The following is a 15,627-nucleotide window of genomic DNA, read 5'->3' on the forward strand; positions in this document are numbered from 1 at the left end:
ACTAATCATGGAGACCACTTTCCGCCTCGTAGACTCTACAGTTATTTCTAAAGCACCCACCCCAACTTTCTATCGAAGCCCAACTTACGATCCCTTCCAGTATGCAGCAACCACTCCGAAACCCCCTCATATTTACGGTCCATCCCTCCATACCCAGGCTCGGCAAACTAATCATGGAGACCACTTTCCACCTCGTAGACTCTACAGTTATTTCTAAAGCACCCGCCCTAACTTCTTATCGACAGCCCAGCTTACGATCCTTTCCAGTACGCAGCAACCAGTCCACAAAGCCTCAGACTTTGCTCTCTGGTACCACGCCGTATGGCACTCCGACATGTCTTGCGTGCAGACACACCGGCCCTCCTCCCAACCTGCCAATGAGAATTCCTCCGGCCCTTCAAAATTGTCACCCCCGCAGGGGGCACCTGTGAAAGCAGGTGTTTGGAGAGTGGCGTCTCCACGGACCCCGAGCCCCGCAGGGGGCACCTGCACCTTAGGTGCTAGGTGCTTGGTGAGTAGCGTCACCACGGACCCCAGCCACGTGGGCCACCATACCCGCACGCAGGGGGCACCTACTTTAGTAGGTGCTTGGTGAGTGGCGTCACTACGAACCCCGAGCCATGTGGGTTCGCCCACCCACGTCTGGCTGTGCGTGGCGTACCCGTGTCCGGGGAAAAGGGGACCCTGGTGGTTGAGCTGAGCCCGGGGTATGTTTGGACCCTTCGGGGCCCCCCGGGCGAGGCAATACACTGCTTCGACCCCTGCTTCTCGTAGACGGGTGTCCTGGCTTGGCCCGACCAGGATGATTCAGTCAGTCGCCTCTTCTACCCTCTTCTTCCTTCTTTCACTTTTCCTCCCACCTCTTTCTCTTTTCTTCTGCACTCTCTTCCTTCCTTTTTCACCTTCTTAGGCGGCAAGGGCTAACCTTGAGTGGAAACAGGTCCTGTCCCTGCATCCACACTCGGTTATAGTGCCCGGGCAGCACTGGTAGAGTAATTGTGTCAGCCAAGCCTTTCTTGTTATGGCACATTACCTACCCCCTCGTTGGGCTCCGTGGTGGGCGGTGCACCCGGGCACTGAACTTCTCTCCCATCTTTATGGGTTCTAGACAAAAAACCTCTGATCGGGCCCTGAAAAGGGTCCGCACCGAAGCCATCACTGCAAAGACACCTGACCTTCCTCCAAGATTCTCCAAGTTTCTAGTCATTCATTCTGGAGGCGATAAACAGCTCTCACAGATGTCCCCATTCTCAGTTGCAAAAGTACTTGAAGGTGCAATCGGGAAAAACTACAAGGCAAAGAAAATGAGCTCCGGCGATTTACTTGTTGAGGTGGAAACGAATCAGCAAAGTACTGCACTACTAGGTTTAACATCTATTTCTGGTTATGACGTCTCTGTCTGTCCTCACCGAATGTTAAACAGCATCCAAGGAGTTATTTCCGAGGATGACCTCCTTGACAGCTCTGAAAGTGAAATCGTTGAAGGCCTCTCTGAACAAGGTGTCACAGCTGCAAGGCGTATTACCATTCGTCGTGACGGGAACGAGCTGAAAACAAAACACGTTGTTCTCACCTTCCAATCGACCGTCCTTCCTGAAGCTGTGAGGGCTGGGTACCTGCGTTGCAGGGTTCGGCCTTATGTGCCAAACCCCCGTAGATGCTTCAAGTGCCAGAGATTTGGCCATGGCTCTCAGAGCTGCCGTGGAAAGGCCACCTGTGCGAAGTGTAGCAAAACCGACCATGAAGCTGATGCATGTTCTAACGACCCACACTGTGTAAACTGCTCAGAACCTCACCCAGCATATTCTAGATCATGCAAGAAATGGAAAGACGAGAAAGAGATCCTCACCTTGAAAGTTAAGGAAAACCTTTCTTTCCCTGAAGCACGCCGTCGCTTCGCATTCGTGCAGAAAGGCGGCTACGCCCAAGTGGTGCAGCGGGGACCTGCACCACTGAAGGTTGCAGTGGCAACCCAGACGTCCTTCCTGGACTATGGGAAGCCACGGCAGTCCCCCACGCCCCAGCTGAAGATTCAGCTTCCGGGGCGTGCAATCTCGGCTGGGCGGTCTACGGACCCTCCAAGCCAGAGTGCGAACCCTCGCGCTCCAACAGGGCAACAGCCTGGGTCTTCTCAGACTGTTTCCCAAACCCAGGAGGGGCCGGTGGCTGCCGCAACCGTCCCTCCTCCGCGATCTCCTTCCAGGGAGAAGGGTCGACACTCTCGCCCACACTCCCTGGAGAGAGCATCATCGAAGGAGCGGCATGGCTCTCGTGCCGCACCTGCAGCGCCTAGGGGACAGGAACGGGTGGACTTGGGCGACACTTCGCCCAGCACCTCGTCTGCCCCTTTGGCTGGGTCTGGTCGTGGACGGCGCATGGCGCCCCGTTCCCCAAACCTAAAGAACCTTGAAGGAAAAGCCTCGCCTCAGGAAACTGAGGCCATGGATGAGTGTGAAGTCTCCACTCCTGCGTCTGACCAAGACGACATGGAGTGGCAGACTTCTAAAAGTAAACACAAAAGCAAAAAACCTGTGATCCCTCCAACGTGAGATTGTAAATTAATTTATGCCACATGCAGCAGCTTTAGAACTTTCATTTATTCGCCCAGTGTTTCTTCTTTATTCATATTTTAATCTCATTTTTTAAACAATGACCAATTTCCATTTTATGCAGTGGAACTGCCGTGGCCTTATCAGAAATATAGATGATGTAAATTATTTTATGGACGAGTTGAGACCAATCGCCCTCAGCCTGCAAGAAACACATTTAAATGACACTCATACACAAATTTTACGTCGGCACCAAGTTTTTAGGAAAGATAGACTCTCCCCAAATACGTCGGGAGGAGTGGCACTGGTGGTGCAGAGTGGTGTTGCTTGCTCTGAGGTCCCCCTTTCTACGCCGTTAGAGGCTGTAGCGGTGCGCCTTCTTGTTCACCGTTTGATCACGGTAGTTTCTCTTTATCTGCCACCTAACTCTCCACTGCATATCAGTGAACTTGAGTCACTGGTAAAACAATTACCTCAACCTTTTTTAATTTTAGGCGATTTTAATGCCCACCACCCTTTGTGGGGTAGTGCTCGCCAGGATTCACGTGGAGGTGTCGTAGAGCGGTTTTTATTATCATCTGGGTTGTGTCTTTTTAATGGGAGGGAACCTACATTTTTTAGTGCAGCTCATCAATCATTTACATCTATTGACCTTTCTATATCATCACCAATTTTACTTCATGCTTTTCATGGAAGGTTTTAAATAACCCTTTTGGGAGTGATCATTTCCCTATTGTTTTAGAAAGCACGATGCCAATTCCTTCTATTCCGACACGACTTCCAAGGTGGAAATTGGAAAAGGCTGATTGGTCTCTTTTTTGTTTGGAGGCTTTTATTGATTCATCTGTTCTTGTAAATATGAGCCCCGAAGATGCCACGCTGTACGTTACTGAAGCGATTATAGATTCCGCATCACATAGCATTCCCCAGACTTCTGGACGACTCCCCAAAAAGTGCAAGCCATGGTGGAACAATGACTGCACCACAACACGAAAATCGCAAAACAAGGCATGGTGCATCTTTAGACGATATCCCACTCCACAGAATCTGCTTGAATTCAAGAAAAGCAGAGCCAAAGCTCGCTGGGCGCGAAGGCAAGCTAAAGGCAGTTCTTGGAAAAAGTATGTCACATCTCTGAGTAGTTTTGTTTCATCAAAGGAAGTGTGGGATCGTCTTCGGAAGATCAGGGGAGACTATCGGTCTTTCAGGATACCCCTTTTTCCATCAGCAACATCCCTTAAGGAGCAAGCAAATGTTCTTGGTGAACACTTCCAGGAAGTCTCTAACTCAGCCAACTACAGTGAATCCTTTAAGAGGTTTAGAGCAACAGCAGAAAAACAAGCTATTTCTTTTTCTGGTGCCTAGGGTGTTCCTTATAACAAGCCATTTACACGGTGTGAGCTTGAGTTGGCTCTTGGTGTCAAAAAATAATCTGCAGCTGGGCCGGATAGGATTCAATACGAGATGCTAAGGAGACTATCGCCTGAATCTTTAAACAGTTTGCTCACCTTTTTTAATTTATTGTGGGATGCTGCTTGTTTTCCTGACTGCTGGAAAATGGCACACATAATTCCTCTACTAAAACCCAGCAAAGACCCCTCCTTACCGACGAGCTATCGCCCGATTGCATTGACAAGCTGCCTGGGCAAGACCTATGAGAGACTTATTAATCGCCGTCTTGTCCACTTTTTAGAGGCAGAGGGTGTGTTTGATAGGAATCAGTGCGGCTTCCGAGCGGGCCGCTCCACGGTTGACCACCTCGTCCGCCTGGAAACTTCTATTCGGGAAGCATTTGTCCATCGCCAGCATTGTGTTTCTGTCTTCTTTGACCTACAAAAGGCTTACGACACGACTTGGAGATATGGAATCCTTCGAGACTTGTACTCGTATGGTGTCCGAGGTCGCATGCTTCACTGCATTCAAAGTTTCTTGGCGGGTTGGACCTTCCGAGTGCGTTTGGGCTCCATCCTTTCGGATGTTTTTCTCCAGGAGAACGGCGTCCCTCAGGGTGGAGTACTAAGCGTTACACTTTTTGCCGTGAAGATTAATAGTCTGGCTAAGGTTATACCACCATCTGTATCCTATTCAATGTATGTTGACGATGTGCAGATATCATTTTCCTCTTGTAACCTGTCCAGCTGTGAACGGCAATTGCAGCTCACTATCAATAAGATGAGCAGGTGGGCTGATCAAAATGGCTTCAGGTTCTCTCCCGAAAAGACAATCTGTGTTCCCTTTTCACTCCGCCGTGGCCTGTCTCCAGATCCAGTGTTGCACTTGAATGACGTTGCTATATCTGTAAAGGAAGAACACAAGTTTTTAGGAATAATATTTGATAAAAAACTCACTTTTATACCCCACTTGAAAGAGTTGAAACGTAAATGCCTACGTTCATCAAACATCCTCAAAGTCCTGTCGCATACATCCTGGGGGTCTGACAGACGGTGCCTCTTGCGACTTTATAACTCCTTGGTGCGGTCCCGCCTGGACTATGGCGCAATTGTTTATGGTTCGGCGCGTCCGTCTGCCCTAAAAACGTTGGACCCCATCCATCATCTGGGGCTCAGACTTGCCACGGGAGCGTTTCGAACATCACCTGTACTTAGCTTGTATGCTGATACACATCAAATGTCCTTGGAAAGACGAAGGCAATATTTGAGTCTTTGTTATGCTTACAAGATATACAGCTATCCTCAACATCCCACTTTCGACGCCCTTCAACCTTCTACATTGTTCCGACTCTATGAAAACAAGCCGAGCATTGTTCGGCCCCTGAGTTTCAGAGTGCAGAGCATGGCAACATCGCTCCATCTCCCCTTTAGTGAAGCTGCTTTGCTGAGGAGCAATGAGAGAGTTGCGCCTTGGGACCTTCTGCCAATCTCTTGTGACTGGTCACTGGCCAAGTACAGAAAGAGAGCTACTTCTCCACTCGTTCTTCAGCGGGAGTTCGCCGAATTGGAACAGAAATACAAGGACTACTCACACTTTTACACTGACGGATCAAAAACATCAACCTTCGTGGGGTGTGCGGTTTACTCCACTACCTTCAGGAAAGTTCGACAACTCCACACTTGTGCAAATATTTTTACTGCTGAATTGTACGGTATTTTAATGGCTGTTGAATACTTGTTAGAGAACAATATTATGAAAGCAGTTCTGTTTGTCGACTCCCAGAGTGTTCTTCTAGCCGTTTCGTCCTTAGCAAACAGCAAAAACCTTCTCGTGCAATGTCTTCGGGTACGACTAAACCGAGCACTTCATCTAGGACACTAGATCAAATTCTGCTGGGTCTTTAGCCACGTGGGCATTTCTGGCAATGAGAAGGCAGACTTGCTTGCTGCCTCTGCAAAGGAATGCCCCAAACTGCCTCTTGGCCTGCCACACCAAGACCTGAAACCGATCATACTGAAATCGATTATCAACTCATGGCAGTTGGATTGGGATTTGGAAAAAGAGAACAAGCTTCACAATATCAAGCCCCAACTGGGAGTATGGGAGAGTTCGTTCCATAAAGTCCGTCGGGTTGAGGTTCTCCTTTGCCGCTTACGAATTGGTCATACCCGTTTGACTCATTTACCCCTGCTCTGTGGTGAGGATGTTAAACTTTGCGACAACTGTGGGAAAGCTATGACTGTTTTGCACATCCTGTGGCATTGCAAAGCTTTAAACCAGGAGCGCCGATCATGTTTTCCAGAACTCTTTCGAGATCACCTTCCCTTTCATCCATATTTTCTGCTTGGCGATCAACCATTTATATCATTCGATAGAGTTTTAAAGTTCCTTCATAACACTGGCCTTTTACACCAGCTGTAGCTTGCAGTTCTTTTAGATTACACCTCTAAGCCCTTTGGAAAAACCTTTGTTTGGCGCAATATGGCCTTAGTTGCCCTTGCGCCATAAAACCCCAATCATCATCATCAAAATTGTCACAAATATTAGATAATGCTGCTCTCCACCTAGTGAAGGCACATCTGAGATATCATAATAACCACTGTGCCCAGTTATGCCAAAAGCTCACCGTCGCTAAGTCTACTCAAGTCCCTTGACTCATCTTTCCATTCTCACTCATGCAAACTTGTTGACAAAATTCTGGAAGTCAACTCGTATCTCTATGCCGATGGTCTCACCTGTAAATCAAGGGAACTAGACACTCTCTTGCCCCGAAATGATGAGTCTGCCGTCTAACGCAATGATGTCACCATACGAGACGATTTACCCCTCACTGCCCCTGAACACTGTCCTTCGTCCCTGCACTTCAAAGCTGACCTTACCCTTTTTTGTTGTTACATGTGGACAGCGAATAATTCTTCCGATGCCTACCTTTAGATGCCCACTTCACCCAGCGTCCGTCTAACTTTAACCGCACCATGTTCGACACCATTAACCCAAAGACTGCTATCCGGACCCCGCTTCCCGCCAAACACCCTGATACTGACAGTTTAATCAAAGCATGTCATATCATCCTTGCCAACTCCTCTAGCAAACTAACCTCTAAATACCGCAACGCAACCCCACAAGAAGTTACCGCTCTAAAATTCCTTCGAAACCGCACTGACCTCAAGCCAGCCGATAAGGGTGGAAGCGTGGTGGTCTGCACTCTGTAACACCTACCCCTCTCTCAAGTTTACCTCGCTGATATCGAAATGCACTGTCAACTTCCTAGACTTAAAAGTCACTAGTGGCGGTCACAGGTTCCACACCTCTGTGCACTATAAACCCACTGACAGCCATAGCTACCTTCTTTACTCCTTGATCCGTCCTAGATCCCAAATCAACTCTATTCCCTTCTCAGAATCCCTTCGCCTTCACAAGACTTGCAGCGACGAAATCGATTTCCGTCAACAGCTTAAGACGATGACCGCCTTCTTTACTGAACATAGTTACCCACTCGACCTTCTGCGCAATGCGAGCAGTTGCTTCTCCAACATTTCGCGGCACTGCTGCTGCGACTCGCATCTTCCAAGTGCTCTAGTGGAGCATGTCGGGCTGCTTCAACACCGAGCCGAAGCAGCTTCTATGGCTATGTGGCCTTTTCCTTTTCACTCTTGTCAGCTCAGCTGCACATTACTGCTTGTGCCGGCCCTTATACCACTGCTTCATCGGCCTGTTCTGGAACTCGTGGCATCATCACTGACATTGCCACTATAGTCGGTTGCGCAAGCTAAGAAAAAACTGGAAATGCCTCTCGGAGGAAAATGTAATCCTACGCCGAGAAACGCCAGCCAATCGTTTTCATGACGTCACGATTCCGTGGACCAATCGCGATCCTTGTGAAAAAAAAAAAGAAAAGCCCAACATGGCCGCTGGCCTTAGCAACGCGACGCTAGTTTCTCGTGACAATTATTCTGCTTTTTTGCACCGTGTTTTACGTGCCCGAGGTTACGCCACGAAATCTTAATTGTATCGGCTTGCGTTTGCAGCAGTTTTTGCGCGACAACGTGAGAATCCAGCGACGCTATTGGGGAGGAGGACAGACCGTGACGCCCCAAGCGGTTAACCTAACAACTACACGGATGGGGACAACAAATACAATGACGCAGCGTTCGGCCGACATAACCGAACGCGGCGTCAGCGTTCGGCTGGAGTTCATGTTCTCCGGTGACGGTGAGGGGGAGGAGGGGCTCTTTTGTTTCCACCCGGGCCTGCATGAACAATGCAGCATGCACGATCCCAGCTCAGCACAAAAGCCGAAGTGGGTCAAGCTCGCATTCTCTGAGGATAGATCCGGCACTTAACGTCGCTTCGTCGATTGTTAGTATTTTTTTTATTAAACTGCGCCCCGCGCTCTATTGTAGAAGATGACATGGCCATGCCCATAAGGCCTGTCGGCATGTGCACAGGCCTTGTGTTGAGTAAACACCAAGCGCGGGGAAAACAAACGGGTCAGAGCGCCCCCTATAGTTCGATCTCCTGCCCAATCGCCAACGAAAATTTCGAAGCGGGCGCGAGGCTTAGCACTGCTGAGAGGTATGTTAGACGGTATGTTAGACAGTATCTTGAACAGAAAATGAATTGGGAAGACGGTACATTGGACATGACTTTCTTTCTTTACTAAACAGCTATTTCGTTGACAAAAACGTATTCTAAATTATTTAAATGTCTTGAATGAATTAAATAAATATTGTAGTAGTTTAAGACACGTTTCCTGGAGGAAGAAAAAGCAACGTTGCTAGCGAACTACTTTCTCGACGGCGGACGCACTTCAGATGGGCGCAATGCGCTTGTGGGTGGAGCTAAAAGATTGTTCTTAGGTTGCATCCAACTATAGTCTCGGGTATCTTGGGGTCAATACCAGTGGCAGCCTTGATGCTGGCTATTGCACTGTCATCGTCAGCCCCACACAATTATTTTAGTGCTGCTTTTCCAGAAGGTACCTCACACAGGTTGCTTTCTGCGATGCTTTTGCACTGCACGTCTGAAAACAAGTGAGGAGAATGTCACAAAAGTGGCCATGGCTGCAAGAAACTGCCATTTGTTGTTTGGAGACAGTGATCCCGGAAACTTGTAGATTCCTCTGTAATGTAGTCAGCTCACTTTGCCTACTTCTATGGTGGCCCCCAGCAGCAGATGTTTTCTGGAACATGTAGATATCTTAAGTAGCAACTGTGCAGCAACTTTATTCAATGTATGTATGCAATACCTTATTGAACAATTTTTAGGATGTTTTGGAATAAAATTGTGCACGTATAATGTAAACACACGTAGCATATTTCGCTTTGAAACAGTATGGGACCAGAGACTGACTTTATGCAGCATTTCTTTTTATTTCTTTTTGGAGCATGTCAATGGGAATGTAAAAGCCGGTAAAAGGTCACGGTGGCGAATACCTACACTACGTTTATTGGAACAACAGACCACCATTTACAAGATTTGTACCACTTAAAAGAAAAGTAACCTCTTTTTGACGTCTTGCATTCTTCCCAAAATCTCTACCTGGCGGTAGTACATTTGACAAGGCATATCAGCCAACCTCGGGATCTGTTGCCTGCGCAACAAACGCAACATTTAAAGCGCTGCTAGGCGTAGACAGCTATAGTATGAACCACGACCAAGCCGGTCGTGCAATGAACACGTTCAAGGTACACAGTGCTGCGACTACCCACACACGCAAAACAAACACTAGGCGGCCGTCCGCTCCGCTAATTGTCTTGCGCGTCGTGGTTTTGCGCGCTCACGTTGGTTACGCCCACCGTCAAAGTTATATCTTACCCAGCTGAAAATTCCCATTAGATTCAATTGGAATTCTAACTGGTTTTAATTGGAACCAATTGGTTTTAATTGGAACCAATTGGTTTTAATAAGTTCCAATTGGAAGCACGCTGGCCAGTGGGTTTCACCAATTAGAAAAAAATTTCCAGTTGGAATCTTAATGGGTTCCAATTGGTTCCCATTGCAGTGACCAATTGGTTGTCCCAAAACCTAGCTGGTACCAATTGGAAATTCCAATTGGAATCTAATGGGAATTTTCAACTGGGTACCCAAACATGTTCCTCGAGGTTTCGGTGTTGTGATGGACTGAGACATCTGTCTTGAAAACCGAGGGCTTCTAAAAACGCCCCAATTCCGGTGCAGAACCCGCCGTTCCGCTTCTGCTACCGAAGGCATTCGAGGTGCTCGTCTCGCATAGTTGTGCCGAAGTCTCGCGGGTGGTATAATTAGCTAGTGGCCTTTTCTTGCCGGCAGGCGCTCCTTCCGACATCGTAAAAACGCACAAATGTTGAGCGTAACTGGAAATGGAACCAACAGCCGACCGAGGCGAGCTCACGACAGTTACAGCGGTTCAGCGCTGGGTTCAGCGCCATTAGGCCTACTAGATAGCTGGAGCCGCTGGAGCCGTGAGTAGGTTAAACATTTAGGAACGTAAAGTGTGTGCAAAATATGCACTGAACTAATTGTTTTCGTAATTAAAACAAAGTAAAAATTGTTTCCGCAATTAATGCCTTCTTTTTTAAAAAAAATCCCGTCACATGTGCTGAGCGCTGCCGACGAGAGTACGCTTTACGAACTCAGTTTACCTGAAATGGCATTTCCGTTGAATGCCATTCGAGTTGCCGTGTCGCAGTGCCTAAATGACATTTAAACTGAATGCCATTTGGCGTAAATGCCATTTTAGCTGCCGTCTGACAGGGGTATAACAAGTTCATCTGATTTCTTGGTAAGAAAAAGGTTTGTCACCTGAAGGCTGTTTAGCTGCCACGTGCCTTTCTCATTAACAATGGCTCTGAATGGAATATCCGTTTTATGTGTTTTGCCTGTAAAGAACACGCTTAATGCGTTGCCTTTGCATTTGAAAATATCCTTCGCCAACTTAGTGAGTTCTCAGCTTTTATACAATTTAAGAAAAATGCTTTTTGCTTTTGATGCTTTCACTTTTGCTAGGGTAAAATTCTTCCCTATTGTCTTGGCGGCCTTTTCATTAAAAACACCTTTTTGTAAAGCTCCAAACCTGCCCTCCTTGTTTGACTGAAGAAGACACAGCTCAGTGTCTCTGAAGTAGGTCACTACGCCCTGTAAGGCACTGTTTCTGATTCGTTCAGTGCTTGAGGGTTACAACAATAGGCAGTCCACACCTTCGAGCAGGCATCGCTCTCTGTTCTCATTCCTCGCCTTGGTTGCCACTTTTCATGGTAAGGGCCTACATTGTAAGGGCCTAGACATGGTTAAGGGTCTACATTTTACACATGAAGTCCCTAACCACGATCTCCTACAGTTTTTAGACTTGAGCTTGAAGTTGCAGGAGCAACACGTGTGTTGGATGTATTCCCCACGATCCCAAAAAGCACTCTTGCCATATGACTGTGCATTCTAAGGTGGGAAAGAGAGGAATCGCCACGCCCTGGCCTAGAGTCAGTTATCAAGAAGTCGTGTGCTCACTGCTGGCAGCGGAAGCACCGATGCAGGTTGGGGACATGGGGACAGATGCGACACTGGAGATGCCTGCCTTTACACTTTCAGGGAGGGTGTGTCTCTCAAAAGTCAAGATCACATGCTTTGATGGGGTTTCCTTGCAATCCTTCCGGAACATATGTTTACGGTAACAACACCGGCATCTTTCAGTCCTTCCAGGATTTCTTCCTCGCTAGCATCCCCCGCAGGGGGCACCTGTGAAAGCAGGTGTTTGGAGAGTGGCGTCTCCACGGACCCCGAGCCCCGCAGGGGGCGCCTGCACCTTAGGTGCTAGGTGCTTGGTGAGTAACGTCACCACGGACCCCAGCTACATTGGCGACACCACAGACCCTGAGTAAAAAAGTGGCTAAAACCCACCCACGTCTGGCTGTGCGTGGCGAGCCCGTGTCCGAGGAAAAGGGCATCCTGGTGGTTGAGCGGAGCCCGGGGTAGGTTTGGACCCTTCGGGGCCCCCCGGGTGAGGCAATACACCACTTCGGCCCCCGCTTCTCTTAGACGGGAGTCCTGGTAAGGCCCGGCCAGGATGATTCAGTCTAGTCGCCTTTTCTTCTACTATCCCCTCCAATCTTTCACCTTTACCTTTCCTGTTTCTTTTACTTCTCTCATTTCTCTTACTCCTTTTTCACCCCTCTTTGGCGGCAAGGGCTAACCTTGGGTGGCAAGAGACCTCTGTCTTGACCCACACTTGGGTATAGTTTCCCGGCAGCACTGTTAGCGTAACGTCTCCAGCCAAGCTCACCTTGTTATGGTGCGTTACCTAACCCCTTGTTGGGCTCGGTGGTGGGCGGTGCACCGCGGATTCCGAACACTCTTTGCCCTTCTATGGCGCCCCACCCCTCTAAACCCCGTTCAGGGCACGCCCTTAAAAGACGTTGCCGTGAACACAAAACCATTGACAAAAATCCCGAGATAGAATCCTTTACAAAGTTTTTTGTTGTTCACTCTCTTGATGAACAGAAGACAGTTGCGAAGATGTCACCTTTCATTGTAGCCAAAGTTCTAGAGCACCTTGTAGGGTTTTCCTACAAGGCCAAAAAACTGTACTCTGGAGACCTCCTTGTGGAGGTAAACACAAAAAAACAAAGCGAAGCACTCCTCAACTTGATTACCATTGTTGACGTAAAGGTGTCGGTGAGTCCTCATCGCACACTTAACACCATTCGTGGAGTCCTCTCCGAGGATGACTTTTTGTACACAAGTGAAGAGGAACTCCTCGAGGGACTCAAAAGTTCAGGCGTTGTCGCTGTTAAACGCATCATGTTTCGGAAAAATGGTGAACAGATTCCTTCGAAACATGTTATCCTGACCTTTGAAAAGCACACACTCCCAGAGACCGTCAAGGCAGGATACCTGAACTGCCGCATTCGCCCTTACGTCCCCAACCCCCAGCGGTGCTTCCGTTGCCAACGTTTTGGTCACGGAGCACGCAGCTGCCCAGGGAAGGAGACGTGTGCAAAGTGCGGCAGTCAGGGCCATGTTTCTGACATTTGTGAGGAGGCTGTGGCCCACTGTGTTAATTGCGGTGGACCACACCCCGCTTACTATCGTACATGTCCCTCGTGGAAGCAAGAAAAAGACGTCCTTACCATTAAAGTGAAGGAGAACGTATCGTATTCAGAAGCAAAAAAGCGATTCTCCTTTGTGTCAAGGGGGAGTTTTGCCGACGTAGTGCGCAGGGGCCCAGCACCACGTTCGGAGTCGAGGGCCACCCAGGTCTCTCCCGAGATCTTGGCGGCCGACCTCAGGGCCCCAGCTCCCCAACAGGGGCAGCGGCAGCTTCCCCCAGTCCCTGGTGGTAGCACGCGTACTGCCCCTCCATCCAGGGACAGGCCGGCAACAACCGCGCCTTCTCCCTCTCCTAGGTCCCCTCCTAGGGAGAAGGAGCGAATTTCTCGCTCTTGCTCGCTGGAGAGGGCCCCCCTACCAAAGGAGCAGCATGGAGCCCATGCAGCTCCAGTGAAAGGAGGGGACAAGACGAGCTCGGGTGACCCCTTGCCCAGTTCGTCCACCACTCCTCCAGCCGGTTCTGGTCGGGGCTTCCCCGCAGGGGGCACCTGTGAAAGCAGGTGTTTGGAGAGTGGCGTCTCCACGGACCCCGAGCCCCGCAGGGGGCGCCTGCACCTTAGGTGCTAGGTGCTTGGTGAGTAGCGTCACCACGGACCCTAGCCACATTGGCAACATCACAGACCTTGAGTAAAAAGTGGCTAAGACCCACCCACGTCTGGCTGTGCGTGGCGAACCCGTGTCCGGGGAAAAGGGCATCCTGGTGGTTGAGCTGAACCCGGGGTAGGTTTGGACCCTTCGGGGCCCCCCGGGTGAGGCAACACACCACTTTGGCCCCCGCTTCTCGTAGACGGGTGTCCTGGCTTGGCCCGACCAGGATGATGCAGTCAGTCGCCATTTCTTCTACTATCCCCTCTCTTCTTTCTCTTCCCTCTTCTCTCGCCTTTTTTCCATTTCAACTTCTTTGGCGGCAAGGGCTAACCTTGGGTGGCGACAGACCCCCTGTCTAGCACCACACTGGGTTATAGTGCCTGGGCAGCGCTGATAGTGTAATGTCGTCAGCCAAGCCATTCTTGCTATGGCGCATTACCTATCCCCGTGTTGGGCTCCGTGGTGGGTGGCGCACCCGGGGCACCGAAGATCCTCCCATTATTATGGGTTCCAAGCGAAACTTTCTAGATCGGCCTCTGAAAAGAGGCCGCACCGAAGCTCTACTCCTTGAAAAAACACTATCTACGCCTGAAAAATTTTCAAAATTCCTCGTGATGCATTCAGAGACCGAAAAACCTCTTGCCAAACTATCCCCATTCCTCGTCGCGAAGGTGATAGAGGGAGTGGTCGGAAAAGACTTTCATGCCAAGAAAATGTCATCTGGTGACCTCCTCATCCAGATTAATACTAAGCGACAAAGTGACGCCCTCTTAGCGCTAAACTCCATCTCAGACTATAGGGTCACTGTCACAGCACACCGCACCCTTAACACTGTTCAAGGTGTCATCTCTGAGGATGACCTCCTTGATACACCGGAGAATGAAGTTGTTGAGGGGCTGGCCACGCAGGGGGTGACGGCTGCACGGCGGATCACCCTGCGTCGGGACGGCGTAGAATTGAAAACAAAACATATTGTTTTAACTTTCGAATCGACGTCTCTTCCCGAAGTTGTTAGAGCCGGCTACCTCCAGTGCCGCGTCCGCCCATATGTGCCGAATCCGCTGCGCTGCTTTAAGTGTCAGCGGTTCGGGCATGGGTCGCGGAGCTGCCGGGGGACCAACAAGTGTGCCAAGTGCTCTAGTAAAGAGCACATTGCTGAAGCATGTGAGAGCGAACCTCTGTGTTCAAACTGTGAAGGCCACCACCCTGCCTATTCCAGATCCTGCCCTGTCTGGAAACAAGAAAAAGAAATTCTTGCACTAAAAATTAAAGAAAAAATAAGCTACATTGATGCATTGCGTTTGTCTCTAAAGGGTCTTATGCCCAGGCCGTGCACAGGGGTCCGGCACGGTCAATGGTGTCAACGGGAACGCAGACGTCTTCGGACGACTCGCGTCTCCTGTTAGGTCCCCCTTCCTCGGGAGCAGTGCCAGTTGCACTGCCTCCAAACCGCAAGGTGGATGCTTCCTCATCAGCGTCCACCTCGGGAGCGGTGCCCATGGCACCGCCTCCGAACCGCAAGGTGGATGCTGCTGCGTCAGCATCCACCTCGGGGCAGGGTATGATTTCCCCTGCCCCACCTGCTACTTCGGTCCCTCGGGGCCGGGGCCTCCAATCCCGGACCTCTACTCCTCAGAGGAAGCCTGGGGAGCCCCCCAAGCAGTCGACCTCTGCAGGTCAACCTGAGGCCATTGCCTCCCCAACAGAGGAGCCAATGGATGAGAGTGGACCAAGATCCGACGAGGACTCCCTCCTCTCGGGATCTGAGTCTTCCTCTTGCGCTCCCAGTGGTCCCACTGGGAAACAGAAGGAAGCTACGAAAAAGAAAAATGCCCCGCGTATAAAGATCGATTTTAAGCCCTGATGATCCCTTTTGATCAGCATGTTCTTGTCTTTTTTTCTCTTTTCGCGTTTTTTAACTTTTTAATATTTGCTGTACTGTTTTTTAAATAATGAGTTTTATGCAGTGGAACTGCAGAGGTCTTTTTAGTAATTTGGACGATGTGAGGTTCTTGTT

This window comes from Ixodes scapularis, unplaced genomic scaffold (assembly GCF_016920785.2).
Source record: "Ixodes scapularis isolate PalLabHiFi unplaced genomic scaffold, ASM1692078v2 PGA_scaffold10__122_contigs__length_95168666, whole genome shotgun sequence".
In the NCBI taxonomy this organism is placed as follows: Eukaryota; Metazoa; Arthropoda; class Arachnida; order Ixodida; family Ixodidae; genus Ixodes; species Ixodes scapularis.